The sequence below is a fragment of the Emys orbicularis genome, chromosome 6 (assembly GCF_028017835.1).
Source record: "Emys orbicularis isolate rEmyOrb1 chromosome 6, rEmyOrb1.hap1, whole genome shotgun sequence".
Taxonomy (NCBI): domain Eukaryota; kingdom Metazoa; phylum Chordata; order Testudines; family Emydidae; genus Emys; species Emys orbicularis.
This window is the reverse complement of record NC_088688.1, coordinates 134220084-134235353: the sequence shown is the minus strand read 5'-3', so window position 1 is coordinate 134235353 and position 15270 is coordinate 134220084.

Sequence of the window (15270 nt, the reverse complement as noted above, 5' to 3'; positions counted from 1 at the left end):
CCGACTGAGAGCTCCTGCTCCAGCCCCTGTTCCCTTCCTTGGCTCTGCCTTTGGGTTACCATCTGGTGTTTGGCTTCTGTTTCTCTGATACTGACCCTTGGCTCATTCCTGGACTCTGCCCCACTATAGCCAGCTCTAACCAGTAGGCAAAAGTCTCATTTCAGCCACTAGGCCTGACTGCCACCAGCCCGGGTGGTCACATTTCTTCATTTCTTTGTGGTGTGAAAAATCCCACTTTTTTATTTAAGGAGGGGAAACAAACCATTCTCCCCCACCCCTTTCTTCAGGAGAATAAAAAAGAAAGATTTTTTTTAATCTTTAAAATTTAATCTATTTAATTTTAACATAGAGATTTTTCACACCTAAATGAAACAACAACAAAAATTTGTTGATATTTTTCTTCAATGTTCTTCACTTTTGGATTAAACCCTCAAAATGTTAAATGAAAATGGATTTTTTTTCATGAAAATTTCCATTTAATCAAAAAGATGTTTTCAACCCAGAAAATATTTGGATGGAAATTTTTTGACTAATTGTAGAGGAAACCCCAGTTGCCCTCCCCTGCCCTTTTTAGGAGAAGGAGAAATATCTTAGTCCTCTCCACTATCTCTTCATGGTAAGCAGGGAAGAAAAAGCTAGTGCTAGTGCCCTGGCTTGTGGAGAAGATGGAAATCCATGCTATGCTCTCACCTTGAATACTATGTGCAGTTCTGGTCATGACTTGCATTATAAATGGAAAAGGTACATAGAAGAGCAACAAAATGATTAGGGGTATGCAACAACTTCTGTATGAGGAGAGACTGGAACTATTCAGCTTAGAAAAGAGATGACTAAGGGAGGATACAATAGGGGTCTATAAAATCATGAATGGTGTGGAGAAAGTGAATAAAGAAGTGTTATTTACCCCTTCATATAATACAAGAACCAGAGGTCACCCAACGAACGTAATAGGCAGTAGGTTTAAAACAAACAAAAGGAAGTACTTCATCACACAACACACAGTCAACCTGTGGAACTCATTGCCAGAGGATTTTGTGAAGGCCAAAAAAAATTAGATAAGTTCATGGAGGATAGATCCATCAATGGTTGGATGGTCAGGGATGAGATCCCATGCTTTGGGTGTTCCTGGGGCTCTGAATGACAGATGCTGGGACTGGATGACAGTGTATGGATCACTTGATGATTGCCCAGTTCTGTTCATTCCCTTTGAAACATCTGGCATTGGTCACTGTTGGAAGACAGGATACTGGGCTAGGAGGACCATTGGTCTGACTCAGTATGACCATTTTTCTGTTCTTAGGTTAAAAAATCAGCACCACTTCACTTGCCTTCCTAGGAAAGGGAGAAATGACTGGCCTCTCCTCAGATACAGAGTAAAGAAGAACTTAACACCAGAACTCCAGTCTGCTGGAGGCAACAGTGGGGTGAAATGTTTTCTGCTCCCTGTTCCCCTCCCATGAAGAGAGGGAGCCACTTCTCCCAACCACTGGATATGTATGTGTAGGGCCTACTGCCATCTTGTCTCTCCACACCCAAGCCCTCTGCCACACAGGTGGTAGATGCAGAGAAGAAGGGCCTATTCAACAGAAGTGCTGGCATGAGAAGGATAGCCCCATATGAAACTCCTAGCCCTTCGTTGTGGTGGATGATGGTTGTCATATGTACATGGGGATGAAGAAGTAAAGTGGAAAGAGTGGAGATATCTGTTGGGCTTCGCTGTAGGATTCCTAGAGGAAAATATTTACACTATATTTCCCTGGCTGGTCTATTCCTTTGACAACCCTTAATTCTTTGTATATAGCATTACCATGGAGCTAGCATTACTCGACTGAGCAGACTAAGAGCCAAAGCGTCAGTAATAAATGGAGAACTGAACTTCAGGAACTCCACCTGTTTATAGTTAAGAGAATTTCCAAAGCTCATGTAGTTCCCTGTACAAGAAGAAGGCCAAACTCTGGTTTCAGATAAAGAAAGTCATGTTTTCTTTTACTGTCTAGTGCTTAGAAAAGGCAGAAGTTCAAGGGCAAGCATATGACTTGCCTTCGACTAACACGAACCAAAACAACTCATCTTTGGTGAGTACAAAGTGTCCATGGAGCTCCTTCAGTGGATGGAAGGGGAGCAGTTCAGCTTTAGGACAGGAGTGCAATGTAGATGGCGTGTTTGCCCAGAAAGAATAAGCACAAAACCAAATACAACACTGTCCTCTGGGTTTTGTTTTGTGTCTTTTCCCTCCTCTCTCTAAACAATCAGCTCTACTTTGAGGCTGAAAAAAGGGAAATACATAAACTGAAACTGAAACTGAGAATTGGCTATAAAGCGAGGACATCTGTGAAGCTTGCAGGGAAATTTACATGCTTATAAGATTTCAAGTTACACATTTTTTGTTGCTTGGTAACCAGCATCAAAGTTCCCTTTCATGTTTTATTTTCCACTGTATCCCCTGTTTATAGTTTAATTATTACTGTGACATCATAATCCCACCATTGAACAGCTGTCAGAGAGTCTGACTGCTGAGTAAACAGTCTTTTACAATCTCTACTATTCCAGGTTAGTTTACTAAATAGATCAATATTTGGTTTGTAGTCAGAAGGATTAGGACATGGAAGTGCCTTTTGAAAAGCCTCCTTATCTTCCCATTGCCCAGGCACACCTGAGAATTTTGTAAAGAAAAGCAGATTCCCATAGCAAAAAAGAAAAGAAAGGCACATATAAAAGCTGCCCATGGTTCCTGTAAGTGACTTTACAAGGAAAAAGCTCGGTTTCAAAGTACAAAGACACTTTGTTTTGGAATTGGTAATGTATTTAAACATTTATGTAGCCATTCTTTGTTTTTAAGACTGCTTACTGAGGGCATTTTTCCCCTTCATGTACTCTTTGTAAATGGATGCCAGGCCTGCAGGGGTGGGACTGAATGCAAAAAAATTATCTGAACCCTTCCTTCTGGTGCAACAAAACAATTGCTCTGTCTTCTCTAGGACTTGTAGCATCCTAAAAATTTGCTGCATTTCCAGATTTAGTGCCCTGCTCCCACTGAAGGCAATGGCAAAACTCCCATTGGATTTGGTGGTACAAGACTGGGTCTGTGATGGGTTCGGTCACAGAGACCCCCTTGGGACTGTCACCTGATGTGCTGGAATTACCTCTGAGCCCATTTTCCCTGACAGCTTGGGACTTCCAGAACCCTGCCTTGTTGAGCCAGACACACTAGACTGCTGCAACACAGACCCAGGTCTGGTCCACCCCAAAGCTACAGATTTTATGTATTATTGGTTAAGTACCCTCAGTGAGGCGAGTGGTGCATATTATGCAAAAAGGTCCCTTCTTTGAAGAATGTATGAGCACCAGGCCACATCCTCACCCTGCCCCTTCCAGCAGCAGATTTAACTAAACCCCTCCTACACACTGCCATAGGTGCCCAGAGTGCAGCTTGGGACAGAGCACACAGAATGCTCTGGGAAGCCTAGGGAAACAAATGGTACAATATAGCTCACAGGCATTCCAGACAGAAATGATTTGTGGCATTATCTAATCATTCTCCTTGCCCAAGGAGGGTTGTTGTGTACAACATGTTATCCAATGCTTTCATCCAGTCTGCTCTTAAATCAACACAGTGTGAGACAATGAATTCAAACAGGCATTATTTCATGGCTTCCAAACATTTGCAAAGTTCTGGGCTCTTTTCTATTGCACGTTTTGTTATAAATCGGTCGCATGACATCAGTGAACATTAAAAGAAAACACATTTGAATGGATTATAAAATTATCAAAAGATAACTATTGCTCAGAGTACTAATAGAGCTGATTTCAATATAGAGTAATGCTGGGGGGCCTGAATTAGACACACTGTACATGAACCAATAACACTGAAAAATTAGTTTGGTTGTATTTTTGTGTAATGAAGGTGTGAAGCAACCAGTCTGGATTCTGTACAAAGAAAACAAACAAACAAACAAAGAATGGAGGCCCAGAAGGCACCACATCATTTCACTTAGTACTAATATATTGTCTGCACACACTAGTCTGAACAAATAGGTCCCAACAAGTAAGACATACCTGCCAAAAATCAAAGGAATGCCTCAGCTTGTGGGAAGGAAGAGAGGCAGGGAAAAATGATGCATTGAAGGGGGGATTTAGGATCAAAGTGACCCCAGCAGTTATGCCAAGACTTTAGCAAATGATTAGAGAGAGGTAGATTTGTGAGCCCTCCTGTCTCTCTATGCCAAATTCAGAAACGGCTCCCAGACTGTCAAACATTATAGTGACTGTAATGAGATTTTTAAAAGGGTCTTTTGAGATCTTTTAGGTGCTCAGATCCCATAAACTTTTAATCCCCTAGACAATTTGGAAAATCACAGCCTTGTCTCTTTAAAAGACATGGACTTCCAGCCTTGATCATGGACACTTCCTTTATCTTACCATCAATTTCTGAGCAGAACTCTCCACTGAATTCAAAGAGGAATTCCATGTAAAAGGACGTATGACCTCTTGGCACTGTATTTTTACCCACATTTTCAACTTTAATCCCACTATGCCAAACTGTGGCTATTTGTGAATACAATTACCCTCTTCTTTTCTCTTTATAAGTTCCTGATGTCTAATGCTTTTCTCAGCATAGCAAGAGATAGCAAGATTTAACAACACAAACAACAAAAATCAAATTAAAAAGGTCAAGTTATTATTATTTTAGTTGTTTATACATTTTTTGTAACTTAACTGAACTCATAGAAAAGATAGATCAGTCAAGAGTCAGCGTGTCGTACAAACATGGAGAGGCCACAAGGCAGAGGCATGAAGGGATTTTTACTAGCAGTGGAGTGAATCTTATAAGAGCTGGAAGTCCACTCAGGTGTGGATCAATATCCACAAATCTGTATCTGCCCTAGAACTGGTCAAACTATAGGTTGTGAACAATTTATTCAGTGAATTTAGCCTTTTCCCCCCTTGCTTGCCTGGGAACAGTTTAGGACATTTATAATTTGTTATTCAAGATGGTTTTACAGTTCACAGTTTTAACTCAAGATGGTTAAGTCTCAGGCAGACTGTGAAGAGCTACAAAAGGATCTCTCAAAACTGGTTGACTGGGCAACCAAATGGCAGATGAAATTCAATGCTGATAAATGCAAAGTAATGCACATTGGAAAACATAATCCCAACTATACATCTAAAATGTTGGAGGCTAAATTAGCTGTTACAACTCAATGATCTTGGAGTCATTGTGGATAGTTCTCCAAAAACATCCACTCAATGTGCAGCAGCAGTCAAAAAAGTGAATAGAACATTGGGAATCATTAAGAAAGATATAGATAATAAGACAGAAAATATATATTGCCTCTATATAAATCCCTGGTACCCCCACATCTTGAATACTGCATGCAGATGTGGTCGCTCCATCACAAAAAAGATATATTGGAATTGGAAAAGGTTCAGAAAAGGGCAACAAAAATTATTAGGGGTATGGAATGGCTGCCATATGAGGAGAGGTTAATAAGACTGGAACTTTTCATCTTGGAAAAGAGAAGACTAAAGGGGGATATGATCGAGGTCTATAAAATCATGAATGGTGTGGAGAAAGTAAATAAGGAAGTGTTATTTACTCCTTCTCATAACACAAGAACTAGGGGTCACCAAATGAAATTAATAGGCAGCAGATTTAAAACAAACAAAAGGAAGCATTTTTTCACACAACACAGTCAACCTGTGGAACTCCTTGCCAGAGGATGTTGTGAAGGTCAAGACTATAACAGGGTTTAAAAAAGAACTAGATAAATTCATGGAGGATAGGTCCATCAATGGCTATTAGCCAGGATGGGCAGGGATGATGTCCCTAGTCTCTGTTTGCCAGAAGCTGGGAATGGGCGACAGGGGATGGATCACTTGATGATCACCTGTTCTGTTCATTCCCTTTGGGACACCTGGCATTGGCCACTGTTGGAAGACAGGATACTGGGCTAGATGGACCTTTGGTCTGACCCAATATGGCCGTTCTTATGTTCTTATGTTATGTTCAAGAATAGCTTTTACAAATATATTTGCGAAGAGAGATATGATTGCTTTCTATAAACACATCAGAGGGATAAATAGGAGGGAGGGATAATGGTTATTTAAGTTAAGCACCAATGTGGATACAAGAACAAATGGATGTAAACTGGCCATCAACAAGTTTAGGCTTGAAATTAGGCAAATGTTTCTAACCATTAGAGGAGTGAAGTTCTGTAACAGCCTTCCAAGGGGAGAAGTTTGAGCAAAAAACCTACCTGGCTTCAAGACTGAGCTTGATAAGTTTATGGAGGGGATGGTAGGATGAAACTGCCTACAATGGCATATAGCCAATCTATGATTGCTAGTAGCAAATATCCCCAACAACTGGAGATGGGTCACTAAATGGTGAGGGCTCTGATACTACAGATAATTATTTCCCAGGTATTTGGCTGGTGAGTCTTGCCCACATGCTCAGGGTCTAACTGATCGCCACAATTGGGCTAAGGAAGGAATTTCCCCCAGGTTAGATTGGCAGAGACCCTGGAGTTTTTCGCCTACCTATTGGGCATGGGTCACTTGCTGATTTAAACTAGAATAAATGGTGGATTCTCTTTAACTTGAAGTCTTTAAATCATAATTTGGGGACTTCAATAACATAGCCAGAGGTTGGGGTCTATTACAGGACAGGATGGGTGAGGTTCTTTGTCCTGTGATATGCAAGAGGTCAGACTAGATGGTCACAATGGTCTCTTCTGGTATTAAAGTCTATAAGTCTATGAGATATAAATTCTTCATAAGCTGTTCATTAAAAAGGCAACTAATGTTCATCCCTTTGCAGAGGGTCAGCAATAGGCATACACATCACTGACATCTTATTTAAGGTATCAAAAGAGGAAATTGAGAGGGAAAAGAGAGGGAGGAACCCTCTCTCATAATGGAAAAACAAAAGGACATTCAATTAAATTGAAAGGTGGCGATTTTAAAAGGAAATAAAACAGAAAAATCTCAATTAGTCTGTGGAACTCATTGCCACAAGATATCTTTGAGGCCAGGAGCTTAGCAGGATCCCCAAAAGGATAAGACATTTATATGGATAATAAGAATATCCAGGAAGCACAATAGGATTAAAAATAACCAAGAGTTTGGGGCAGGCATATAAAAGTTCTTCGGCTTCAGCCAACTTCTAACTACTGGGGGCAAGGAAGAAACTTTCCTTGGGAACAGGTTATTCCATAACTGCCTATTGTGGGGGTTTTTTGCACCTTCCTCCAGAGCAGCTGGCACTGACTACTGTTATAGACAGGATATTGGACTGGCTGCACCTGCCAGTATTGCAGTTGTTATTTTTTCTGATACCCTCATCCAAGCTGAGTTTGGAGCTGGCAGAGACTCCAGCTCCAATGTACCTAAGAGACCCCCGATCAGCAATTGCAGCCAGTGCTACTCTGCAGTTCCCAAGGTCCTCCATATTTTCTTCTCTGTGAATTCATCACCCCACACACCCTGTGTGCACATGAGCTCTGCTCCAGTTTAGTTCATTCTACTGTTTATGTTGGATTCAGCAGTAGAGCTGGGCTGCCTTGGAAACTCCCTGCCTTGTGAGAGTGTAATTGTTCCCAATTTTAATCCTTTACATTGTTTTTTTAATATAAAAACAGCTTAATGTGATAATTATGGTTATAAATAGAGTCATTATTTTAATAAAATCAGCTTTACAAAAAAACCAACAAAGATTAAATAGATTAAATGCAACAGAGCTCTTGAAAGTGTCAGTTTTCCCATGAGAACTAACATTTACACCTTTCTAATGTTGATAATACAAAAATACATTGCACTAAGGCCTTGTCTACATTAAGCCTTGTCAACACTAGAAAGGTTTTGGCAATATAGCTATACTGGTCCAGCTATACAGGCAAGCTGTCCTAGTGGAGATGCAGCTTATGCAGGCAAAAGAGTTTTTCGGTGTGTACATGAAGACTTTTCCCAACACAGCTATGTTGGTCAAGAATGCGGAAAAAAAAGTCGTCGTTCCCTCCCCCCAAACCAACATGGTTATACTCACAAAACTTTTAAGAACAGACCAGGGCATAGAAAGACATACCACTTTAACTATACTGGTCAAACTGCATCCACACAAAGGCTTGTTCCAATCTAACTATCAGTCCAAAAATCACTCCCCTGACTTACGTAGTTGTACCAGTATAACCGTAGACCATCTCATAAAAAGGTCTTGAAGGCCCCAAACCCAGAAAGTTATTCTGCACAGGCAGCTCCCTACACCCAAGTGGAGTGACTTGTAGGATCAGGATCAAAGTGGAAATGGGACAAACAAATATTTAGGGTATGTCTACATTGGAGATGCAGGTATAATTTGCTGTTAGAAACAGCAGCTAGCTGTGGTTGTGTGGGCATCTGGATGGGGTAGCTACCCCAAGTACATACCTAGGATTTTAGATAGGATCAAACTCGGGGTGTCTAGCCCATTCTGCTGCCCATACAGCCACGGCTACACTGCTATCACAGCTAGAATGGGTATGTCTTCCCAAACTGCAAATTATACTTCCAGCCCCAGTGTAGACACACCCAGAGTGTCAAACTAGAGTAAGGTGAACGATCTGCAGTAAATAATTTTTCTGTGTACCACTTGGCTGTGAATAGCATCTGATGTTTTTGAAAGTATTTGGGGGTTTTTGCGATAATTTATAATTCATTGCAAGTACTCAATATTCATATTTGGAACTGAAAATTGAGCTGTTGTGGATTAATTTTGATTGACTGCAGAAGTCCATGGTATGCTTCTACGCCCTGACTGGATGAGCATAAATCTCTGGGCTTGTCTACACTGCCTTGCAGTTTGGACTGCGGGGGTGTGAATAGCAGTGCACATCAAAGTGCTTGAGCTGTAACTCTGCCATGTGGATGCTGTGGTCACAAACTGAAAGGTTCCTAGCTCCTGTTAAGTAGTTCTCTTCAAACAGGATTACATTAATGAGAACTAGGAACCCTTTAGTTCAGGCCTGCGGTGTCCAGGCAAGGGAGTTACAGCACAGCACATTGATAGAAACAGGCTTTTGGTATAAATACATTTGCGAAGTCAAAATTCCCTTTCCAGAAATATTCTATAACATTCACATCTAATCTGCTGTGTTCATGAACATTCTTGCTATTAACTTCATTCTCTAGAATATTTGCAGAAAGAGCCTGATTCACAGCTTGTTTCTTTGTCAACAAAAGCTGGCAAATATCAATTACAATAAAAAACTTTCACCAACATTTTTGTTTTTGTTGAAAAGCCATTTTTTGTGCAGAAAAAGTTGAGACCAAAAGGTTTAGACCAGCTCTACCTGTGAACCAATGAGTAAGCTGGGGAGAATGGATAATTTCACCCCCCACAACCAGCAAAGCTGGATGGATATGTAGCTTGGAGTATGCGGTGCCTTGTAGTGGAATTATTTCCTCCCAGCACAACAGGGGAGCACTGGAGAAATCGTGACTCCGAGCGATGTCTCGGAAGCACAGTGTGCTCCAAGGCTATTCCTGGGGTGGTGTGGGTTTATACACCCTTCCCCACTCTGTCCCTTGCTCAGGGCTAAAGGCACAATCTAGCCCCAGAAAAAAATGATCTGAGGCCATGTATTTCTCAGGGAAATGCATCCCTGGCACTATACTTGCAGCATTTCAGATGCCAGAGGAGTTGAGAAGAAAAGGGGACCACACTAATAGACAGTTCATTTTCTAGCTTCATTCCAAAAACCAGGGAGAGCTCAGTTGAGGGCAGTTGAACAGAAAAATCTGTGGTATTTGCTGGTTGAAAATTACGATATAGTTCAAACATTTATCTGGTCACTCATTCTTGCCTATTCCAGTTAGCTGCAGGGATCTTACATATTGCTGGTGCTGGCAAGATTTGCCGTTTTCTGTGAGACCCACAGACCATAAAACTAGTTTCATGCAATCCCCTTGGGATATTGGGTAGCGTTTTTGTTGGGAGCTATGCCGCACACGCACTCGCCAGGTGCCACATAGCAACTGCATGTGTCTTGTGGGAAAGCAGACGTCAGCCAAGATAGCCATAACCAGAAAGAGAAATCCTGTTCTTTCCACACAGATGAATGGAGTGGCTATAAATATAAATGTGTGGCTAATAAAACTGTGGTCACATTAGTCACACACAAGGGCTAAAAATGCTTGACCGCCAATGTGCTGCTAGCAGAGAGTCCATGGCACAGTAGGATCCAAGGTTCAGAATGCCTGCTCTCCTTGAAATCATCTTAGGAGATGGACATTAGGAAACAAAGATATTTGAGCAGTTGTATATGTGACTGGGTAAGCACACAGCTTGGGAGCTATTAATCCATCACCATTTTTATCAAGAAGGTCATTAGACAGATACACTTGGCATGATTCTCCGTAAGGGCCCAATCCAAAATCTACTCCAGTCAATGGAAGAATAATCTGTTACCTTCAGGGGGCTTTGGATCAGGGTCTAAAATCAACGTTATGTCTGTGTAACTCCATTGAGACGGATTTGCTGCTGCCCTCCACTCTCTTTGCACCAGTCGGGGTAGGAAACTGCGTTCCCTTAGCACAGTGTCTGAAGAGGGGTGGAAAGGGGACATGTGGCTACTCTCAGATTAGTGCAGCTCCCAAACGGCTCTAATTTATGTCAGGATGGGCGCTGGAGCAAAGGCAAGGAGAGAATCAGGCCTGGTCTACACTAGGAGTTTATATCGAATTTAGCGCCGTTACATCGAATTAACCCCGCACCCGTCCACACCACGAAGCTATTTAATTCGACATAGAGCTGTCTTAAATTCGACTTCTGTACTCCTCGAAAACGAGAGGAGTAGCGCTAAATTCGAAATGGCAATATCGAATTAGGCTAGGTGTGGATGGAAATCGACGGTAATAGCTCCGGGAGCTATCCCACAGTGCACCACTCTGTTGACGCTCTGGACAGCACTTCGAGCTCGGATGCTCTGACCAGCCACACAGGAAAAGCCCCGGGAAAATTTGAATTCCTTTTCCTGTCTGGGCAGTTTGAATCTCATTTTCTGTTTGGACAGCGTGGAGAGCTCAGCAGCACTGGCAACGATGCAGAGCTCTCCAGCAGAGATGGCCGTGCAATCTAATAGAAAGAGGGCCCCAGCATGGACTGATCGGGAAGTCTTGGATCTCATCGCTGTGTGGGGCGATGAGTCCGTGCTTTCAGAGCTGCGCTCCAAAAGAAGGAATGCAAAGATCTACGAGAAGATCTCTAAAGCCATGGCAGAGAGAGGATACAGCCGGGATGCAACGCAGTGCCGCGTGAAAATCAAGGAGCTGAGACAAGGCTACCAAAAAACCAAAGAGGCAAACCGACGCTCCGGATCCCAGCCCCACACATCACGTTTCTACGAGGCACTGCATTCCATCCTAGGTGCGGCCGCCACCACTACCCCACCAGTGACCGTGGACTCAGAGGATGGGATACTGTCCACGGCCGGTTCCTCGTCGGAAATGTTAGCGGACGGGGAAGATGAGGAAGGAGATGAGGAGGACGAGGCAGTCGACAGCGCTTGCACCACTGATTTCCCCGACAGCCAGGAGCTCTTCATCACCCTTACCGAGATCCCCTACCAACCATCCACAGCCGTTACCCCGGACACCGAATCAGGGGAAGGATCAAGCAGTGAGTGCTTTAAACATCTAAACATGTAATTTTAACATAACTGGTCCACCGTGGTAACACACGTTCCCACGCCATGAGTCCAGTAAGTAGTCTGGGATCATGGCACGGCACAGCATGGCGGCATACGGCCCTGGCCTCTGCATGGTCTCCCGAAGCATTCTTCCCCTCTCGCTCTCCGAGATCCTCATTAGAGTTATATCGCACATGACGCCCTGCTTTAAATTAGGGAGGGGAATGTTAGTATTGGGACTGCTTTACAGCCACGCGGTGGAGGCGGCAGAGGGGCAGCATACAGTGATCTTTCCCGGGGACAGCCGCGAGGTGGTGGGACAGGGGCAGAGCTCATGCTTCCCTGATTGCTGCCAGCAGAGAGTGGCCTTGCATTCAGTGCGAAAGGAGCCCAGTGCTACTATTACATTTTTAAGCTGCCACAAGTCTACGGCTTACCATGTTTTCCTGCAACAAAAGTAGAGGTGTCCTGCCACGCTTCTCTGATCGCAACTGCAAGACCCCAGGCACTGAAGGCGAGGGCCGAAAATTCGACCTTGTCCTGTGTGCGCATGTGAAAGGTCCAGTGCATGGTGTTGTTCACAGAGAAAGACTATGTTCTTTGTTAGCAACTTCATTTATCTGTCTCAGGAATTTACTCCCTTTTTCCCATTCCCACAGACACATCTGCGACTGTCTCCCAACCCAGCCTGGCATCACACTCCCAGAGGCTAGCGCAGATTAGGAGAAGGAAGAGAAAGACGCGTGAAGACATGTTTTATGAACTTATGGAGTGCTCACGAGAGCAGGCAGCCCAGACGACACAGTGGAGGGAGAACTTGTCACAAATGCACAGAGCAGTCATGGAACGGGAGGAGAGGTGGCGCCAGGAGGACCAGCAGGCTACTCGAACCCTGCTTGGACTAATGAGGGAGCAAACGGAGACGCTCCGGCGCCTAGTGGATGTTCTGCAAGACCGGAGGCAGGAGGACAGAGCCCTGCTGCTGTCTATCTCTAACCGCCCTCCCCCGCCACCAAGTCCCACACCCCCCTCACCAAAAGTCCAAAGAAGGAGGGGCGGCAAGGGCCGTTAAAACTTTCAGTCGGCCCCTGCACACTGCTGCAGCAATGGAAGGCTCTCGTTCCAAAGTTTGAAAAGCCCTTTCCTACCCATCTCACAATAGCCCACGTCCAAGTTTCCTCCCCCCCTTTTCATGTGCGGTTCATAATAAAACATCTGTTTCTGTTAAGTACTGTTTCCGAGAGTGTCTTTTAGAGGGGATTCTGTCTGAAGGGGGGGAAGGGGTTTGTTACTTGGACAGGACAGTCACCTGTAGCAGGCTACAGAGGCGGGGGCAGGTCCAGCATCAGGACACATACACAGTACAGTCACCAGTTACCCTGGTCAGTCTGGGAGGCGGTTTTCATGTTCTGGGGTGCGAGGGGGTTGATCTGTGACTTTGTGGCGGGGGAGGGCAGTTACAGATCTTCTGCCGCGGTCCTTATCCTGGATCACAGAGCCACGCAGCAGGGGATCTGTTACCCTCCGCCCCCTGCCAGAAAGTCACTTGGCCGACACATACATGCAGTCCCGCCCAGGACTGCTGGCAGGCTGCGTTGAAACAACCAATCCAGCACTGCGGAGCCTGTCATTCCCGGAGTTTAGAAGCATCATTTGCATCAAAACAATAAACCAGCCCCCCGCCACAGTCTGCGTCCCCGGTTTAAAACATTCCCGCGAAAACAGTAAGAAAGAGAACCTTGTTCAGTAACAAAACGGAACAGATTTTATTTGTTGGGAAGGTGGGGAAGGGGGTATGTAACTTGGAAGGATAGTCAACAGTAACTGGGTAAAGAAACGGGGGCAGGTTCAGTATCTGTGTCCACAAAGTGAACAGTCACTGGAGACCCTGCTCAGTCAGGAACCTGGCTTTCAAAGCCTCCCTGATGCACAGCGCGTCCCGCTGGGATCTTCTAATCGCCCGGCTGTCTGGCTGGACGTAATCAGAAGCCAGGCTATTTGCCTCAAGCTCCCACCCCGCCATAAAGGTCTCCCCCTTGCTCTCACACAAATTGTGGAGCACACAGCAAGCAGCTATCACAATGGGGATATTGGTCTCGCTGAGATCACAGCGAGTGAGTAGGCTTCTCCATCTCCCCTTGAGACGGCCAAAAGCACACTCCACCACCATTCTGCACTTGCTGAGCCGGTAGTTGAATAGTTCTTTCCCTGAGTCCAGTGCGCCAGTGTAGGGCTTCATGAGCCAGGGCATTAGCGGGTATGCAGGGTCCCCGAGGATGACTGTAGGCATCTCCACATCCCCAACAGTTACTTTGTGGTCCGGGAAGTAAAGACCTTCCTGCAGCCGTCTATACAGACCAGAGTTCCTGAACACCCTAGCGTCATGAACCTTGCCAGGCCATCCAACGTAGATATTGGTAAAACGTCCCCGATGGTCCACCAGTGCTTGCAGCACCATGGAAAAGTACCCCTTTCTGTTGATGTACTGGCTGGCCTGTTGGTCCGGTGCCAGGATAGGGATGTGAGTCCCATCTATAGCCCCACCGCAGTTTGGGAATCCCATCTCGGCAAAGCCATCTCTGATGAGCTCCACGTTTCCCAGGGTCACTACCTTAGATAGCAGTAGCTTGACGATTGCCCTGGCTACTTGCATAACAGCAACCCCCACGGTAGACTTGCCCACACCAAAGTGGTTAGCGACGGACCGGTAGCTGTCTGGCGTTGCGAGCTTCCAGAGGGCTATGGCCACTCGCTTCTGGACAGTCAGGGCTGCCCGCATCCGGGTGTCCTTTCGCTTCAGGGCAGGGGACAGCAACTCACACAGTTCGAGGAAAGTCCCCTTCCGCATGCGAAAGTTGCGCAGCCACTGGGATTCATCCCAGACCTGCAGCACTATGTGGTCCCACCATTCTGTGCTTGTTTCACGGGCCCAGAATCGCCGTTCAACAGTATCAACAAGACCCAGTGACAGCGAGATGTCCTGGGCGCTGGGTCTCATGTTCTCAGAGAGGTCGGAGCTAGTGTCCGACTTCATGCCGTCACGGTGGTGCCGTAGCCTCCTCTCATGATTGATCTGCAGCTGCCTCTGGTACAGGTGGAGGAGAAGCTGCGAGGCGTTGAGAACTGCCACAACTGCAGCGATGGTCGCAGCGGGATCCATGCTCGCACTGCTGTGGCGTCCGCGCTGTCAGTAATCAGAAAAGCGCGCGAACTGATTTCCCACCGGCGCTTTCAGGGAGGGAGGGAGGGAGGGCGTGAGTGACGGACGGATGACGACAGGCGCCCAAAAGCACCCTCGACACATTTTTTTACCCAGAAGGCATTTGGGGCTCGACCCAGAATTCCAATGGGCAGCGGGGACTGCGGGAACTGTGGGATAGCTGCCCACAGTGCACCGCTTCCAATGTCGACGCTTGCCCCGTTAGTGTGGACTCACAAAGTCTCACAAAGTCGAATTACTGTCCTTAGTGTGGACACACACGTTCGACTTAGTAATATCGATTCCACATAGTCGAATTAACTAAAATCGAAGTACTCTCGTAGTGTAGACAAGGCCTAAGGCAGGTTTTCCAGACATCAAACCATTCTTGTAGCTCTTCAGAACCCT